Source organism: Grus americana, chromosome 3 (assembly GCF_028858705.1).
Source record: "Grus americana isolate bGruAme1 chromosome 3, bGruAme1.mat, whole genome shotgun sequence".
In the NCBI taxonomy this organism is placed as follows: domain Eukaryota; kingdom Metazoa; phylum Chordata; class Aves; order Gruiformes; family Gruidae; genus Grus; species Grus americana.
The window spans coordinates 40,940,659-40,959,024 of NC_072854.1; the positions used below are offsets into that span (position 1 = coordinate 40,940,659).

The following is an 18,366-nucleotide window of genomic DNA, read 5'->3' on the forward strand; positions in this document are numbered from 1 at the left end:
CCTGTTCTGGACTACCTGTGTTTATTTTACATCTTGTACCAACAAGAACATTGTGCAAGACAGATCTGAGCATCACAGCATTGCATCCTTGGATATGAATGGTTGATGAGGAAAATGAACTTTGATTTGCCTACTGGAATTACGGATTTAGTTGTTTGCTGCAGAGAAATTGCCTTACTTTGGGTTGGGTCAGATATCTTCAGATATGCACGGAGAAGAACTTTGCTGCTGTACCGTTTCTTCTTCAATAGTTAAACAACTCAGGACAAATTGAGGGAGTGGAATGGTTCAGGTTATGTGTGTGGAACACTCTGCCCTGGTCATCGTTTATCTGATGGTTGTGTCTTTGTTTTGTCATGAGAATAAACGCTTGAATACATCCTTACAAATTTCTAATTTCATAGAATCGTAGATTCATTAAGGTTGGAAAACATCTCTAAGATCATCAAATCCAACCGTCAACCCAACACCACCATGCCTACTAAACCATGTCCCAAAGTGTCACGTCTACATGTTTTTTGAACACCTCCAGGGATGGTGACTCCACCACCTCTCTGGGCAGCCTGTTCCAATGCCTGACCACTCTTTGTGGTGAAGAAATTTCTCCTCATACCCAATCTAAACCTCCCCTGGCACAACATGAGGCCATTTCCTCTCGTCCTGTCGCTAGTTACTTGGGAGAAGAGACCAACACCCACCTGGCTACAACCTCCTGTCAGGTAGTTGTAGAGAGAAATAAGGTCTCCCATCAGCTTCCTTTTCTCCAGGCTAAACAATCCCAGTTCCCTCAGCTGCTCCTCATAAGACTTGTGCTCTAGACCCTCACCAGCTTCATTGCCTTTCTCTGGACACATTCCAGCAGCTCAGCATCCTTCTTGTAGTGAGGGGCCCAAAACTGAACACAGTACTCAAGGCGCAACCTCACCATTGCCGAGTACAGGGGCACGATCGCTTCCTTCCTCCTGCTGGCCACACTATTCCTGATACAAGCCAGTATTCTGTTGGCCTTCTTGGCCACCTGAGCACACTGCTGGCTCATGTTTAGCTGGCTGTCAACCAGCACCCCCAGGTCCTCTTCCGGGCAGCTTTCCATAACTACCCAGTTTATTCATCTTGATATGCTTAACTAAAAATCATACATCTGTATTGTGTAAGTCACTGAATATATTTTAGATGGATCACAGAACCATGGTGGTTGGGGTTGGAAGGGACGTCTGGAGGTCATCTGGTCCAACCCCCTGCTTGGACAGGGCCACGTACAGCTGGATGCCCAGGTTATTTAGTTTCTTTGCAGTATTGTGTATTGGTGTTACATATCTCAATGTTTGAGTGTTCTGTATCCTAAAAAAAAATCATGCATCTGTATCTTGAGGCTCTGTAGTTCTTAAGAAAGATATTTCAACCTCTTTTTGGTTGAAAAATCATTGCAAGTTTTGCAATAAACAGTGCTCCATTAGGCAAGATCATATGTAAATTTTGGTGCTGTACAGTCCAGAAAACCTGCAGATAATGGGTACACAGATGGCTTGATTTAATGACTGGTTCATAAGCATGGCTGAGAAGGGTGGAGCCGGAGGGGAGTGGGGGACAGATTTGTCTCAAGAAGTCATTCTACAGGCAGTGTATGTTTTTTGTGGTTTAGGATGTTACTTAATACTTGGTATCTGAAGTATTTGAATGTGAAGGAGTTGGAGAGGACTGAGACTTTGGCAAACAATTTCAGCTTTGCCGATCCCATGGAAAAGGTGTAATAAGAGCAGGCATGGCGGGAGATGGGTCAGTGCAGCCGAAGGCCATTTGCAGGTAATTCTTCAAATCTCTGTCTGCAAGGTTATTCACCCGATGCTGGGACTGTCTTCGGAAATAAGTGTGTATTGCATAAACTAAACTTATTCCTGGACTTCCAGGTTGTAACATCTGAGTCAGCAAATGTGTCCTACTAATATATTCCACCCAGTACGTTTTGATGAAGCAAAGATCTTGTACCAAAACTCTGCTGCTGTCATTGTTGTGCAGTCTGTCCCAGCACACGCCTTTTCTCAAGAGTAACCCCCCCTTCCCCCCCAAAATCTGCAATTGTAAAGATCCTACTGGCATGTCAGCACACGTCTTCAGAAAACCCGAGGGGCATTTTTAATGAGAATAGCTTTAGAATTCCTGGCTTGATTTATGAAGAAAAGAAAAAGAAAAAAAATCACAGAAACAGTATCCTCTTACCTGTTAAAATGTTTGCCTTCTACTTAATGGTGATATCAGCTTAACTTTTCCAGATGCAAATTGAATAACCAAATGTGTACCTGTTTTCCACTTGGAGGTATACACTCTTTCTCTGCTTAAATGCAATACAGTTCCAGAGAGAAGGAAGTGGAAAGGTAAAGGACTAGAGGTGTTTGTTCTAAATTATGGAAGAAATAAACATTCAGGACTTCATCATTGGATGTTTCCTGCAAAATTTTTCTGTAACTTGTCTCTCAGAAATAAAGTTGAAAATATTTTTAGCAGTTTGCTGTGCTGTTCTAAGGAGGTTTTTGTAACTTGTGCAAAGTGAGATGAACAAGGCAACAGGTCTTTGCCTTTAGTTCCCGTTCATCAATTCAGCTGTGTTAATGTATGAATTTTAATTTTTTTTAATTTGTTCTTGAGCAAGGCTTTACGTTACAGCCACAGAAATAAGGCAAGCACAATCATTCTGCATTATTTATATGCATACATTCATAATTATGTCTATGGGTATAGAAAAACACTTCAGCCCATGCTGAGGACACCAATTACAACAGGTGCCCTGAGTCTTATCTGCATCTGCATTGCCTTTCAGAAAGTGCCAAACCTGTTCTCATTTATGCTGAACCCGGTCAGCAGACATCATTTCTCTCTGTTCAGTAACACCTCCCTCTCCTTCCCCCTTCCAAAAAAAAAAAAAAAAGCTGGACTCCCAACATTCCTTTCATGTCTTACAAATATTTGTGTGAGTCCATGGCAAGAAGCTGACTCCGTTCCTCACCACTAGCCAGTCTGCTTCTGCTGCCTTGTATGCCTGTTTCTTCCAGCACTTATTCCTGTAGTTCAAGTACCAGAGGAGGTGTGTACCGTGGTTTTAAACACCCTGACTGCAAGCCCTGTGGATCATTAGCATAGGCAAGTAGTATGAGAGAATGTAGAGGCATGGGGTGCTGCTGGGTATTTGGGTTTCTGTGACTTCTATTTAAAAAGGAAATTAAACATGAAAAACTGTAAGAAAAGAATGCTGCAGTGTAAAGCTTAGAGACGACATCATGTATGTGTTGCTCTGTGGGAGACGTGCCTTGTGTGGTGCACAGGACAAGCAGTGACTGGGCAAGGCTCAGGAGAGGTAAGAGTGTGCTTTTGTGTGGAAGCCGTGACCTGGAACCCAAGAGCAGGCTCACACCATAGGGAACAACGGTTGACTAATTCTGGCAGTTCCTGCCCTCTCTATGATTTGCTTTTCAGCTTTAGTGTTATATTAACTCCTTCGGGGCAAATGTGTTCCTTAGGTTTCCTGTTGTGCTCCTAAACCGACACATTCATCAAAACCAGGATCATTTTCTGTATGTCCATTTCTTTTACTGTATTCTGTTGCATGAATTTGCACTGCACATAAATCTGGAAAAAAATGTTTTTCAGGATTTTTGTTTCCACATTTTAATAGCTATCACTGTAGTACTGTGCCAAAGGGTTGGATCTCTGGGGAAATTTCTTTGCACTATACTAATGATGGTCAATTCACATCAGTTTAAATCCAGGGAATGGAATAATAACAAGATTTTTGTCCCTCGTCTGATCCTGAGCCGAACTGCCTCTGGAAGGGCAGAGAAGGTATTCTTTAAGAAGGCACTGGCACTCTCTTGCAAAGGTTGCCCAGATGCCAGGTCCAACACTCAATTAAGAAATTTCTTGCTTCTGTTGGTTCTGCAAACTTTGTTTTAATCTCTTAATTGTGGGGGGTTTTTTGGGGTTTTTTTTTTGTAAGCTTTGAATCAGAGCAAGCAAGAGCAATATTCTTCTCATAATAATGATGGTAAAACCTCCTGAAACTTCTCAGGTGAATTCCTGTACATCCCCATCCTAGCAGGTCAGTTATTAAATCAACATGCAGTCTAGCAAGGAGGAAACTTTTCAAGTAGAACTTTCCCTAAGTGGATGTGTTGGGTTTGCGTGGCAGGGTTTTGGTAGCGGGGGGGCTACAGGGGTGGCTTCTGTGAGAAGCTGCTAGAAGCTCCCCCTGTGTCTGATAGAGCCAATGCCAGCCGGCTCTAAGACAGGCCCGCCGCTGGCCAAGGCCAAGCCAATCAGCGCCTCTGTGATAACATATTTAAGAAGTAGAAAAACACTTAGAGCTTTTTGCAGCAGGAGAGAGGAGTGAGAAGATGTAAGAAACTCTGCAGACACCAAGGTCAGTGCAGATGGAGGGGCAGGAGGTGCTCCAGGCGCCGGAGCGGAGATCCCCCTGCAGCCCGTGGTGAAGGCCATGGTGAAGCAGGCTGTCCCCCTGCAGCCCATGGAGGAAGGATGAGGGGGTGTAGCTATTCCACCTGCAGCCCGTGGAGGACCCCACGCCGGAGCAGGTGGAGGCACCTGAAGGAGGCTGTGGCCCGTGGGAAGCCCACGCTGGAGCAAGTTCCAGGCAGGACCGGTGGACCCGTGAAGAGGGGAGCCCACGCCAGGGCAGGTTTGCTGGCAGGACTTGTGACCCTGTGGGGGACCCCACGCTGAAGCAGTTTGCTCCTGAAGGTCTGCACCCCATGAGAGGGACTCCATGCTGGAGCAGGGGAACGATGAGAGGAGTCCTCCCCCTGAGGATGAAGAGGCGGCAGAAACACCGTGAGATGAACTGACCATAACCCCCATTCCCCGTCCCCCTGTGCCGCTGAGGGGGGGAAGGTTGAAGCCGGGAGTGAAGTTGAGCCCGGGAAGATGGGAGGGGTGGGGGGAGGTGTTTTAAGAGTTGATTTTATTTTCTCATTCCTCAACTCTGTTTTGCCTAGTAATAAATTAGATGAATTCCCTCTCTAAGTTCGGTCTGTTTTGCTCGTGACGATAATTAGTGAGTGATCTCTCCCTGTCCTTATCTCGACCTGCAAGCATTTCGTTATGCCTTTTCTCCCCTGTTTAGTGAATAAGGGGAGTGAGAGAGAGCGGCTCTGGTGGGCACCTGGCCTCTAGCCAGGGTCAACCCACTACAGTGGATAAAAATACAGATCTGTAGGCCTCAGTCTCCAAATCTGGTTAATAGAAAATCTCAAGTGCCTTATAAGAGAACATCTACAAGTCTGTTGATGTAAAATCACAAGAATTGTTCTCTTATGTAAATAGTTTGTCAGTATTACTGGAGGTAATAAAAGGGGACAGTCCTGCTCTGGTTGATGGTTCTGGCAGAAATTGTGTTTTGTAGGACAGGAGCAGAATCGATTTTGGATTCTTCATTTCTTTAGCCTTTGCTGCTTCCTGCTGAACTATCCTTTTTTTTTTTTTTCCAGTAGCCTGAAACACATTCCAGAAATGTCTGTGTGAGGGAGAAGAGTAAGAGTGCCAAGGCTGCTGATGAATAAGAGACTTTGTGATGAATCTTGTAAAATTGGACCTTTTCACTCAGAGAATGGATCTCTGTTACTGAGTCTTTTGTTGCCCTCTTTTGAATTGGAGAGGAGAGGAGATGTTAAGTGTTGACCTGGGACACTTCCCTCTAGCCTACCTGAATTACCAGAGGGATGAATTGCTCTGACTGGGAGAGATGGGGGAAAATGCAGAGGAAGTTGATTCATTCTGCGTTTCTTAAATCTGAAGATGTGCAATGGTATTACTTCCCTTCTAAAACTAGCCAGTTTGGGGAAATTTAAATTTACATTGAAAGTTTGATTTTTATCTATATTGATCAGCTTGGAACTTCCTACAGGGTGAATTTAATGTATATTTTATCTAGGCTATGTCAGAATCCCAAACATAGGATTTTTCCCTGCTGAAGATACCACATTTCTTACAGTTCTCCTGGAGAACAGCTGTGGCAGTTTCTAACTTAACTGGGTGACATTTTGTGTGTCATCCGGACCTGCAGCAGCTGTGTTACCAAGGAGTACACCTTAGTAAAATTATCCATCACACCTCAAATGTTAGTATCTGATTACTAGTAGGTAATAACTGATATGTAAACATAGACATGTGAGCTGTCACCTCAAGAATCTGCTGGGTACTTGATGCAGTGGAGGAACTGTATGGAGGAGCTGCATGTAGTTTGCCAGGTTTAGGAGTCCTTGCTTGTGAAAGCTTGAAGTTAGCACAACTGAGTCTCATAAACTTGTCTCTAAACCTTAGTTCTTCATTAGGTATGACATATTATCACACAAATGTCTTAGGAATGATCCATTATTTGAAACTCTGGTGGTGTTTGTTAACTTAAACACCTCAAGAGAGAAGTGCCTTTTAATAGTTCAGTACTTTTGCCCCTTCAATTAATGCAAGAGCTCCTATTGTGTCCATTTGTGGTGTTTCCTTCAAGTTGAAGTGTGCAGCGCTGTTGCAGCAAACACTGCAGCATCCTTTCAGCATTGCCACCAGAGCTGTCAGTCTCTAGCCTCAAGGGAGCTGCCCTGTGTCCACAGATTGCTTCCAGCTTTTTGTGTTGGCTGCTGGTGCGTTGGCTTGGCAGTCGTTCCCATCTGAGAGAGCTTTTTAGAAGACTCTAATCCTTATTTCATATTAAAATCTTCTGGACAAAATGTCTAACTCGGGAATTAGGCTGCTGCTTTCCATGCTGCATGCAAGTTCTGTGTTTGACTTCTTTATAATGCATGAAGGGTTTGTCTGGGAAGGCTGCACTGCCCCTCCATGCTGCTTGTCCTTCTAACAGTTGCAGCAGCCAGCATCCCTTCAGATCTCAGAGGGAGACCTCGTAACGTGGTAGCAAACATCTAAATCGTTGAAGTGCTAAGGGTGACCCGCGCTGGCAGGGTGCTTGTTGGGGAGCATAGCAATATATGTGGCTAGATGGGACCTCCTTCTCTCCCTTTCCCTCCCTCCCCAAGCAAGAAAGGAGAGAAAACAGAGTGGATGCAAAAGAATTCAAAGGCCAGGCAGCCTCTTCTCCCCCTGCCTGTGAGGGTACCACCCCAGTAGCCCATGCCACCACCTACACCTGATGCAGAGTTCGGCTGGTGCCCCTTCCCTTCTACCTGCAGACTGAAGGTGTCTTGCAGATGCACTCTCTGCCCTCCCCAATGGTTTCGTTGTGGCAGGGCATCCCAGGAGCACAGTTCCTCTAAAGAGCCCTCCCCATTTATGGGGATAGAGCAGGTCTGCCAGGCTCACAGCACAGATGAGTAAGAAGTATATGGTGAACCTGCTCCTGATTTCTAGCCTGATGGTTTTCTGCATGAAACCTTGCAGACTGATTGTGGGGTGGTGGGAGGGGTGGGGGAGGGAGGTAGAAGACAAGCACGTTCCTCTTTTCAGAATGCTTTCCGTGGCTGGTTTTGTCCTCCACCCTGCAAAAGCTGATATTACAGGGATAAAGCATTTTTAAGGGAATGAGCAACCTGTCATAAACCAGCATGGCTTCTTTTGCTCACTTGAGAGAATTCATTACAAAGTCTATTCTTCAAGTCTATTCTTCTAGCTGGGGAGCACAGCACTGGCTTCTTGGGAGGCAGATAGCAGATCACTGCAGAAAACAGAGCTGTAGACACATGGTTCCCTGCAGGTGTGCTGAGATACCCTTTTCTCTTGTGCCAGCAGGTGACAATCTCCCCTCCCAGTGAAGGGAGTCCTTCAGTCTTAATCACATCTTTAACATTACTGTAAAAGTGAATCTCTGTTCTTAAGTGAATTTCTGATATTAAACTGGGAGGAGCGGCTGACACACCAGAAGGCTGCGCTGCCATTCAGTGCGACCTGGACAGGCTGGAGAGCTGGGCAGAGAGGAACCCTATGAAATTCAACAAGGGCAAGTGTAGGGTCCTGCACCTAGGGAGGAATAACCCCAGGCACCAGTACAGGTTAGGGCTTGACCTGCTGGGAAGCAGCACTGCGGAGAAGGACCTGGGAGTCCTGGGGGACAACAAGCTCTCCATGAGCCAGCAGTGTGCCCTTGTGGCCAAGAAGGGCAGTGGTACCCTGGGGTGCATTAAGAAGAGCGTGGCCAGCAGGTGGAGGGAGGTTGTTATCCTGCCCCTCTACTCTGCCCTGGTGAGGCCACCTCTGGAGTTCTGTGGCCAGTTCTGGGCTCCCCAGTTCAAGACAGACAGGGAGCTACTGGAGAGAGTCCCGTGGAGGGCTATGAGGATGGTTAGGGGATGGGAGCATCTCTCTTATGAGGAAAGGCTGAGAGAGCTGGGTCTGTTTAGCCTGGAGAAGACTGAGAGGGGATCTAATCAACGCTTATAAATATCTAAAGGGTGGATGTCAAGAGGCTGGAGCCAGAGTCTTTTCAGTGGTGCCCAGTGACAGGACAAGGGTCAATGGGCACAGACTGGAACACAGGAAGTTCCATCTGAATATGAGAAAAAACTTCTTTACTCTGAGGGTGCCAGAGCCCTGGAACAGGCTGCCCAGAGAGGTTGTGGAGTCTCCTTCTCTGGAGATATTCAAAACCCGCCTGGATGTGATCCTGTGCAACCTGCTGTAGGTGATCCTGCTTTAGCAGGGGGGTTGGACTAGATGATCTCCAGAGATCCCTTCCAACCCCTACCATTCTCGGATTCTCCGATTCTGTGATTCTGTGAACGCAAGATGGAGAAGCTGGTATACCAGTTCTCTTCAGACCTTGCCCTGTTTTGTTCTGGGATCACAGAAAGTATTGCTTCAAGTCAGAAAATACGGAATGTTGTGAAAATTGCGGTGTGCACCTGCCCAAGAAAAGTTACAACTGTGTACTGCACTTCGTGTAGAATGGTGTGGAGTGGAGGAATTTTCTGCCTGATCTAAAGATTTGAGGTGTGGGGTGTTTTTTTTAAGGATCGAGCTGTTGCCTGGTGTTATTGCTACAGATCTCCAAGACCTAGCGTCCAGGACTGAACATGTTCTGCAGGCTTCCCTACTCTCTCATTGCTGCCCTCCTCTCCCTAACCCCAGCTTGCCACTTCCTCATGCATTTAATAAAGACAGAGGGTGCTTTGTATTATGATACTCAAAATGTAATATGATAGTGTTGCAGAAGAGCTAGTACAGTGGTCATTACCAGATGTTTGGTGTTTTCTATTTCAGGGAGATCTGTAGCTGTAAGAATGGCTTCTGTTGTACTGGGTCCCTGTTCAGGAAGGGAAGGCAGGTTTGGCATGCCTTGTGTCGCACCATCTGTGCAGCCATGGGCCTTCCCAGGGGCTGCAAGTGGATGCGGATGGTGTTGTGAGGCATCATAGGTCTCTCTTAACCTCCTGAGGAGGAATGACGCTTGCTGCTCCAAAGAGGTGAATGTGGAGCTGGGTCTCACAGCACTTGGAAACCTCTGAGCTGGTGAACTAAATGGATATGAAATCCCATACAGAATCTCCAAAAGATTCGATTTTAGACCACATTTTTTTCATGAGGGAAGTATGAGTAGATCCGTTGTCATATAAAGGCATCAGGATTGTTTTGTCTCTGGCCCCTTGGGAAGGAAGAAGCTAAGGTTTTACTGTAGGATGTGCTTTTAGTTTGCTGGTCAGATCGTCTGATGTAGATATTCCTGCTGTTTCTGTTTCACTGTCTGTTTTACTCCAAGTGAGCCTGCACTGATTACAGTGTTGTCTTTTCTGGCGAGCAGACAAATAAAGCAGGACTGATCCAATTGTTATTTTATAACTGCTTCTTGGAAGACACATCCATCAATTCGTGGACAAGTTCAATAACCAGAACACGTTTTCTTCATTTTTTGAAAATGTGGCTCACGAAGCACGTGTTGTTCTTTGGAAGTAAAGTGCATTTTAATGCACAGTAAAAGTCTCTGACAAAGAGAACATGCATAGCCTACAGGGAAAAGTAGCTTAATTCTCCTGTCTTTAAAGATTAGTTTCATTTTGGAGCTTCTCTCCTTACAATATGATTAGAATAAGGCATTGCCAGTGGTTGTCTTGGACAGTTGAGCCATTAAGGCAGTCAGGATTTCAAAGGCTTTCTCAAAATGAGTTAATAGCAGTAGCAGCCTACCAGTCTGTCAGACATCTGTGGTGTTTTTTTTTTTCTTCTATCAATTGTATATAGATATTTTCAAAAGGCTTATTGCAGATATTCCCTTGCTGAAGGAGAATTCAACTATTGTTGGACGTAATTATATTCCCATATGAAATTATCCTTTGGCCCATTAGTATCTTGTATTTCTTCTGGCAAGTAGAATACATGCAACGTAAGCCTTGGAACTGAATTCTTACTACAGTCATTGTACAAATTAATTTATTTTAAAAGTGACAGTGTCTTTTCATATTCTACCATTATATATGCTTATTAACATTCTCTAACCTCACTCATATCACATAATAGTTGAGTTTGGAAGGGCCCTCTGGAGATCTGTGGAAGCTGCACACTTTCGGTATTAGAACAGTGCTTTAAATACCTGAAGAAAACTAAATCCTCATACATGGTGCTATTCTGATTGAAGATGAAACCACTTTCGGCTCAGACACTTTCACATGTATTACTGATCTCCCAATAGTTGCACACTGCTGTTGATTTCATGTCTAGTTATCATTTTAGAGTTGCCCTTACATCACTGCCATGTATTTGTCCTTCACCCTGGACTGAGCTTTTGAGCAGTGAGTATCTGGCGAAGGTGATGACAGTGATGAAAATGTAACCATTCAGAAAAGGGCAGCAAGGATGTTTGCACCAAAAGCTTTACGTTGGCCATTCAGCTTCATAGGTGAAGCAGTAAGATATTGTCAGCAGGTCAGTCGTTCCGAGAGTGGTTGGACAAAGTCACTGGGGCATTGCAAGATTTGGTCTCAGGTTATGAAGAGAAGTCACGCTGGTCAAAATCTCAAGCTAGTAAGTAGTCATGTCTTGATTTTTGCTTTAAAAAGGGGTCAGCATCTCCTGCTACCACAAAACTAGCCTCCAAAAAGCAAGCCTCTCCTCCACCTTTTCTCTCATTACTAGATGGTGAGTTGGCAGTTGACTACCCTAATGATCCTGCTCTTCCCTCTCTTTTCTCCATGGCAAACCAACAGCCTGTGTGTACTTGAAACTGTGTGTAGGTCTCGGGTCTCTGGAGGCATTCCCTCCTCTCTTACCTTAGCTGCTTTGCTCTCTTTCAAATCACTAATGGTGAGGAATGAGTCTCTGATGGATTTTAAGGGCTTAAGGCAGACCCACTGAGGTACGGTTTGGGGTGCAGTATCAGATACCAGACCAATAGCTTATTTCTAAGTAACAGCACAGTAATGTGTACAGATCAGTAGTATAATTACCCAGGTTGAAATGACAGCAAATCCAGTAATTCACCAATACTGGACTAAGTTTAATATTCAGGAGAGGGTGGTACCTACTCATGAGGGTTGTTGTTACTTCATTACTCATTTTACAGCCTGTCCTGTGTATCTGTTTACCTACTGTATGCTGAGTTCATTTGGATCCAGGTGTCACTGAAATAAAAGGCTATTTTGCTCTCTGTGTTCACCTGCCTAAAAAGCTACCATGAACAGAGGAGAAATAGAGAAATACTTTGAATCCATCGGACAAGTTAGGAGAGCTGTTCAGTCCCATGGTTATCATTGCTGTGGGTGTGCGAGAACTGAAATAATAATTGTAATACTCTGGTTTTTCTTACAGCCCCTCAAGGCAAGTGCTTGTCATTATTTGCTGTTAGATACAAATCAGAAGCAATATGTGCATTAGGGTTTGGGAACCATCACATTAGCCTTGTGTAAGAGGGAAAAAGAGCCTGGTAAATTCCCTCGTGCTAAGGGAATTTCTTGCCCTGCCCCTTACCTGCAGCATAAATGTCACAAGCTATTTAAAAAAGATACCTCTTGGAAACAAATTGCTGAATATCCATATTTATTTGGCGGATCAGGAAGGCATTACTCTCTTCTACAGCTTTTGCTCCACTGTCCTGCATAATGCTTTATCCTGCATAATCATTCCGCTGGGCAGCGGAAGGCGCGGGAGGAAGAAGGGTCACTGCGTGCTATGAAACCTCTTATCCAGCCCTGCATTAACAGGCTCCTTTTTTTCTGGCCTGTGTAACACCTGCTAGCTGCCCCTCATGGCATGTTTGCACAAGGATCATTTGTGCCAAGGATCATTTGGCCCTAGTCTGTGCTACAGCTGAATTCGATCAACCCAAACCTGTATGTAAGATTTTTCCCTGGTTAGATTGACCTTGGAAGTAAACCTGTTCCCTGGGGCTATGTCTGTTTTTATGTATGCACTGGGTCAAAGTATTAACCGTTAGTCAAAGTGGCTAGCTAGTTCGCGGTTTATTAACAGTAAAGCAGAGAAATGAACGCTGAACAGACTGTCTAAAGCTATGCGTAATGTTCTGCTTCCCACCACACGCGGGGACCTGACCTCTTTTCTCTTACCAGTGGTTTTGTATACAAGAAGTTTAATTTGTCTTTATAATCTCACTTGTCAGTAAAAACAGCTGTGATATGAAATACGAAAGCTATCTCACCTGCTAAAGAAAAAAAACTCTCATACCCTATTGCACAGAAGGTAACAGGACGATATAGAAGTGCAACCATTCTGCCTAACAGAAATGAGTAGGTCAACTCTGAAACCCTCATAGATGTCGTTTACTGACCCTTGATGGCTTTTCTCATCTCCTGAGCACGTACCCTAGACAGTTTGGGAACTGCCCAGTGCATTGAAGGACTGCATCAGACCTGAGATGCTGTGTGGTTCCAGGCAGTGTAGCTGCTTTTGTGGATGCAATTGGAGCTATGCTCCAGTTTTAGGACTCCTTTGGACTGTTTGGAAGTAGTGGTACTGTCTTCTCTATGGGAGAGACAGTGGGTTGGGAGGGTTTCTTATGGAGGTCACACCTGCTCTGTAACTCCTTCTATACCCAGAGTGGCACAACTTTTTGTGACTGCTGTGCTCTGCTTTTATCACATCTGCTGTGCCAGAAAATATCCAAATGAGACCTTCCACCCTTTTCTGGCTTCCTCAAGATAGATGAATTACACCCTTGAAAGTACTAATAAATACAAGTTTGACATGCTGGCTTTACATTGCTTTTTAACTTTTATATTCCTTCCTCAGTGTTTCAATTAAGGCAAATTAAAAATTAATCACATAACAGGGTATATGATAAAGTCACGCAAGTTAGCAATATAAATTAATTACGTATGATGGGAGCATATAAACAAAATGAGAGGTTTCAGGGCAGCTTACGATACTAATTCATTAGCAGTGAGCAAAATAACAGACTGAGATTTGTTAGGTGCAGTGGGATCTCAGGATGATCAAACCATCAGCAGGTCTGGATGTTTATCTGGAATCCCAGTGTACATCGATACTACACTGCCATTTCTTTGCCAGTGCAAAAAAAAAACCCACCGAAATGGGGACAAAATGTTGTGTACACTTCCACGTGTATGACCTTATCTGCAATAAATATCCCGTGCCTGTTTTAATTCAGGTGGTTGGTTTGTTAGCTGGAGATTTGCAGCTGGTTTCAGCCTCTGGAGGCTGGGATATTGGCACCACTGAACATCTCTTTGAACAGATAAACTAAATGTTATGTGGTTAGGTTTTTTTTTTTTAAATTTGAGGCAGTCAGTCATCTTAATAATAATGATAATGTATTTTTGTAAAGTATCTTATGTCATTTTCTAAAATCAAAGCACTGGGGCCTAAATAGCCAAGCTTCATTAAGGAGATGAAGTGAAGGAAGAGAGGCATCTGGCAGAAGAACGGAGGACAGTATAAAAATAGAGGCGTATGTTAGTATGAGTAGCATTAGTCATTTCTGATATTGCGTTGCCTATGAACCTCTGCTCCATTCAAAGCAGAAGACTGAGCCAACAAAGCCAATTTTCAGGACATTCACACAGTGTTCCTTTCTTCCTGAAAATAAGCAGCTGAAGCTTGGGGAAATTGGAGGTGCCTTTTGGCCAGCAGAAATCTTTGCCACAAGGACAATTTGATAATGTATCCTAAATAAATCTTCAAAAAGAAAATTGGCAATTTTTATACTGCCCTTAATTTATTTAATTATTTTCTCAAGATACTGTTTTCCTACAACATGTGTCCTGATTCATTGTGATCGGTCACTATGAGGATCCTGGAGAATATAACTTAAATAAACACACTCCTTATTTTTACATATTTATTTGTATAGCCTGTACAAAGAGGGTAGCTTGCTTTGTGCTGGATTTCAGGGGTTTTGCCTTAGGCTGTAACGTGGTACCAAATAGAAAACTATTTCAGAAACATTAATGATTTGTCACACTTTTAATCTTGAGTTAGAGTTAATCTCAAACTTTTGTCTTTAACTCCTTGTTTCTTGTGTTTTCTTGTGTTCCTTTTCATTTTGTCCTTTTCTTCCCTTGCATTCATTTTCTCCTACTCTATTTTCATCTTTTATGTTGCTTCTAAGAACCATAGCTCAGTGCAAACAGTAATGCATTTTCAAAGTATCACTGTATGTCACAGTAAATCTGGAATCAGCATCTTTATAGCTTGTGAACCAGAAGTGTAGAGAAACTAAATGACTCTCTCTACAGCGCAGAGAAAGCTGTTATCAAACCTGGTACTGGAATACAAGTGTTCTAGTCACACCACTGGACTCAGCTACCTCTGTGTCTAGTTGCCGCTTTATTTGTCTGTCTGACCCCTTCAGATTTTTGTTCTCATTGTTTTCTTAATTTGAGTTCTTCTGGTCTACATTGCTTCAGGCCTGGCCTGCTTGGGTATACATGTTCACCTGGCTCTCCGTAACACTTTCCATCACGGTAGTAACATTGGCAGGATACCATTTCTTCTGATAGCGTAAATATGCTCAATAATACTATGACAGGACATGGATATAATACTTATTGAGACAGACACATATCTGTTGTTATCCGTGGAGAATAGGGACTTCAGGATTATATCTGAACTACATAATTGTGTGCACCATTATATTTAGAGAATGAATGTTTCCTGAAGTAGAGAAGGTGTTATTGGTAGTTTGTTGAAAATTCCCTCGTGTCACTGATGGTATTGTACAAATAACATGGTGTAGTGAGCAGGGGGTCATGTTAAATGGGAAAGGCATGTTTTGCTTTAATAGTCAAAGTGCAAGAGCAATGCACTGTAATAAGGGACGGCAATTGACAATTTGCTAAAGGGAGTTACTCATATTTTAAGGTTTTAGTAGTAATAAATACGAGTCTGTATGCTGAATGCTTCTAGTTGTGAAACAAAAGGCGCACCAAAACCAGTTTTCTCACGTAAAGGTGATCCAAATTTCTCTCTGAAATGAAGCAGCTGTTTAGCTCTGTAGAAAGTGGTGAGACCTGTGCCTGTTTGGAGTCAACACAGGAGAGATTCAGTGCTTGCGTCGGACTGTTTTTCTTCACTCCATTTCCAATGAGCAGCTGCAAATGCTCAGCTTTTCATGCCCATTTTAAAAGTAATTTTGTTAGCAAAAATGGGATGACATAGAAGTTACTTCTCTCAGAGAGGAAATTCATTGGTGAGATTTACCACAATTTAATACTGTCTAGTGGTCACATGCAAAATTATTTAAATGAAAAATATACCCATCAGTGCTGAGTAATGTGGATAAGTAGCCTAAAAGTTCTTTATCGAGCTATGCTAAATGAATTAAACATGGGTTACTTTACAACAGCATCACTTTATTTTTTGCATCAGTTTAATTAACTTGGTTTTAAATCACAGTCAAAGTCACACTGGCATATCGTATTCACACAAATGAGCCTCTGCACTTTTTTTCCTTTGCCTACTAAAATCCACAGTTCTTTAGACGCTGTTAACATGTCCCAGCCTGAGAGGTATCTTTTATCCTTCAGCATGATACTCTTCATTTGCATTTAGTTTTTGACTCACTGTGTCTAACAGGTGCTTTCCTCCAGTACTGCTGCTTAGTCAGTTCATTCCTATTTTTGCATTTGTAGAGTTGATTATTCTTGTCTAAATGTGGAATTTTGCACTTTATTGATTGCATCCTCTTTATTCCAGACCATTTCTGCAATTTGAAATTACTTTGAAACATGGATCCTTTCTCTCTCTAAAGGACTTGAAACTTTACCCATTCCAATGTCAGGCACAGAATTCACAAGTGTCATCTCTGTTCCCTTGGTCACAAAAGGGACTATTGGACAAAACTAGACCCAGTATAGACATGTGTGGGATCCTGTTAGAAATGGCTGGACAGTTTGATAAGGAAACATTGATAACTACTGAGATATTGATTTCCTAAACCACTTGTGCACCTAGCTTGCACCCATGGGCTTTATTTCACAGTTCATGTGTCCATGTCAAAAGCTTTACTGAAGGCAAGATGAAGAAGCTGCTTTTCTCTTTTCCTACTGGCAGGTTACCCTGTCAAAGGGAGCATTACATCAGGTGTAATTTTTGATGACTTTTATGCTGTTTGGTTTTTGTTAGCTCATTGCCGTTCCTGTATTCCCTTTGTGGGTGCTTAGTAATTTGTTTCTGAGTAGTAAAGGCAGGATGGCAGCTTGTAATTCTTTTAGTTTTTCTTTTTTCACTTTTTCAGTGACAATCTCAACCTTCCTTTGTAGACTTTGTGTCTTCCCTCTTCTCAGCGAGTTCCTAAACGTGAGCCTAAACAGGTTTATAGCGGTTGGTTCAGTGGCTCTACTTTTAAGGGGGGGAGGTCTGGCCAGGGAGGAGGGATTGGTGCTCGGGGCTGGGCTGGGCATCGTGTTCCAGGCAGTGAGCAAATTGCATTGTGTATCACCCACTTTGTATGTTCTTTTATTAGCATTGTTATTTTCCTCTTTCTTTGCTGTCCTATTAAACTGTCCTTATCTCAACCCATGAGTTTTACCTTTTTCTTCCAATTCTCCTCCCCATCCCACTGCAGGGGGGGGAAGAGTGAGTGAGCAGCCACATGGTGCTTAGTTGCCAGCTGGGCTAAACCATGACACGTAGCCATCCACTTCTGGCTACTGTCTGAGGCAAGATGAGAGAGAAGTTTTTGGTCCAGTTGAGGCAGCAGAGCCACTCATCTTCCTGCCTTATCTTGTTGTACTAAAGAAAGCACACATGAGAAAATTTGGGGAGGTCAGGACATTTTGGAAAATAATCTCAATTAAAACAGTCAACCAATGGCTGTAAACCTGTTTAGGCTCATGTTTAGGAACTCGCTGAGAAGAGGGAAGACACAAAGTCGACAAAGGATGGGCAGCCTGTTCCAATGCTTGACAACCCTTTTGGTGAAGAAATTTTTTCCTAATATCCAATCTAAACCTCCCCTGGCGCAACTCGAGGCCGTTTCCTCTTGTCCTGTCGCTAGTTACTTGGGAGAAGAGACCAACACCCACCTGGCTACAACCTCCTTTCAGGTAGTTGTAGAGACCAATAACGTCTCCCCTCAGCCTCCTTTTCTCCAGACTAAACAACCCCAGTTCCCTCAGCCGCTCCCCATAAGACTTGTGCTCTAGACACTTCACCAGCTTTGTTATTGTTCTTTGGACACACTCCAGCACCTCGATGTCTTTCTTGTAGTGAGGGGCCCAAACCTGAACGCAGTACTCGAGGTGCGGCCTCACCAGTGCTGAGTACAGGGAGTCGATCACTTCCCTACTCCTGCTGGCCACACTATTTCTGGTACAAGCCAGTATTCTGTTGGCCTTCTTGGCCACCTGGGCACACTGCTGACTCATATTCAGCTGACTGTCAACCAATACCCCCAGGTCCTTTTCTGCCGGGCAGCTCTCCAGCCACTCTTCCCCAAGCCTGTAGCGTTGCATGGGGTTGTTGTGACGCAAGTGCAGGACCCGACACTTGGCCTTGTTGAACCTCATACATTGTTGACCCATCGATCCAGCCTGTCCAGATCCCTCTGCAGAGCCTTCCTACCCTCAAGCAGATCAACACTCCCGCACAAGTTGATGTTGTCTGTAAACTTACTGAAGGTGCACTCGATCCCCTCATCCAGATCATTGATAAAGGTATTAAAGAGAACTGGCCCCAACACTGAGCCCTGGGGAACACCACTTGTGACCGGCTGCCAACTGGATTTAACTCCATTTACCACAACTGTTTGCGCCCGGCCATCCAGCTGTTTTTTTACCCAGTGAAGTGTACGCCCATCCAAGCAATGAACAGCCAGTTTCTCCATGAATGCTATGGGAAACAGTGTCAATGGCCTTACTAAAGTCCAGGCAGACAACACTCATCCACTAAGTGGGTCACCTTGTCATAGAAGGAGATCAGGTTAGTCAAGCAGCACTTGCCTGTCAT

The 18,366-nt window shown here is 43.8% G+C and overlaps 1 protein-coding gene across 6 annotated transcripts in view; it reads left to right on the plus strand.

Annotated features, from left to right (window-relative positions):
* Positions 1–18,366, plus strand: part of ANKRD6 (ankyrin repeat domain 6) — a 116,023-nt gene that overhangs the window by 14,912 nt on the left and 82,745 nt on the right. The window lies entirely within an intron of this gene.